Genomic DNA, 1,526 nt, shown 5'->3' on the forward strand with positions numbered 1-1,526 from the left:
TTCCAACCTTCTAAATAATCCTTTATATGTGGTTCAGAGTTCTGGGACCATCCCCTGAGCCTGCTTGGTCGGGTATTCTGTGTTGTTGCTGGCGGAGCTCCTTTACTGCACTTCCACCCGATCGGCAGCCTTGTTTGTTCTCCCTCATCCTAGCTTTAGTAACAGAATAAAGAAGAAACCTTTCTATAGCACAGAGGATACACCCCCTCTTCCCAAAAGAACATAATATAATGGAGGATAAAGTCAGGCCCTGAGCAAGGTACTTAACAAACATAAAAGTCCATGCTTACCAAGGACTCCGTGCATTTACTCTCTAGTCACACCCATAAAGGAGATGGCACTAGAATCACATTTCACAAATGAGGAACTGGGTCACTGAGATTTAAACAAATTTCCCAAGATTACAACAAGTAAATAACAGCCAAGATACAAGTCCAGAAATCCTAACTCTGGACCCTGACTCTTGCTAGGCAGAAATCAGAGAGCCAGGGAGGAACCTTCTTCTCTCAATTGTGCCTGTTCCATCTACAACAGAATGGTTAATGCTAAGCCTGTTATAATTCGCTTGTGAAACCCAGTCAATGAACAAATGACAGACAAAAAGAAAAAAAGGAACAAACTCAACAACCTGGACATTAAAAATAAAAAGTTCTTTTTAAAGGTAAGGGCAACAGAATTTGAAGGGCAGATGAACTCAAAGCAACGACAATATAAAAAGAAGCATTTCAAATTCACTGATGGTTTCAACTCTTTATCTGCACTCTCTTATATGGTGACCATTAGCTCTACAGGGCTACTGAGCACTTGAAGTGTAGCCAATGCAACTGAGCAACGGGACTTTAAATTTTATTTAATTTTAAAGAAAAACAACAACAAACAAGCAGTGTAACTATTTTTTCCTATGAGGTACAACTTTATTGTTCTGATAGACTGATGCTTTACTGCAAGGCCTAAGATAATACTGTTATATTGCAGTGTGTATGTTGGGTTCATGCTCGTTTCAACAAGTGCACATAAACACACCAATGATTGAGCCAAGTACAATGGAGTGATTCAGTTCAAATGGTTTTTATCTATGCAATGATGTAACATCATAATGTGTTTATTATGCAGACTTCGAAATATTCTTTGAGTTAAAAAACTAAGTATGTACAATTTACTAAATTGAAAACGACAGGTGCAGAAGCTCAAGCAGATCAGAAAAAAACAAAACAAAAAACATTACGTCATAAATCTCAGTGAATGGCAGCTGCAATTAGCTGTAATAGAACAAATGGAAAAAGTGATTTGTTTGTTGTGTGAAAGGCATTTTTGCAAATGCATAGTGGATTTCATTAGTAGTTCCTCTCAGTAATCAAAAAAAGAATCAATAAAATTAGTGGTCTATCCAGAATCTTCAAGGGTGGGAAATTTCCACTTGGAAGGATGGGCAGACCAGCCTGGAGCAGCTAAAAGAACAGAAGGTACTTCCTGAAAGAAAGACCTACAGGAAAAATACAAAACCGTATAGGCAGACCGACGACTGA

General features: G+C 38.2%; 1 protein-coding gene across 1 annotated transcript in view; it reads right to left on the reverse strand.

The window, feature by feature from the left end:
* Positions 1–1,526, reverse strand: part of TTL (tubulin tyrosine ligase) — a 45,600-nt gene that overhangs the window by 32,784 nt on the left and 11,290 nt on the right. The window lies entirely within an intron of this gene.

The sequence above is a fragment of the Chrysochloris asiatica genome, unplaced genomic scaffold, assembly GCF_000296735.1.
Source record: "Chrysochloris asiatica unplaced genomic scaffold, ChrAsi1.0 scaffold00380, whole genome shotgun sequence".
NCBI lineage: Eukaryota > Metazoa > Chordata > Mammalia > Afrosoricida > Chrysochloridae > Chrysochloris > Chrysochloris asiatica.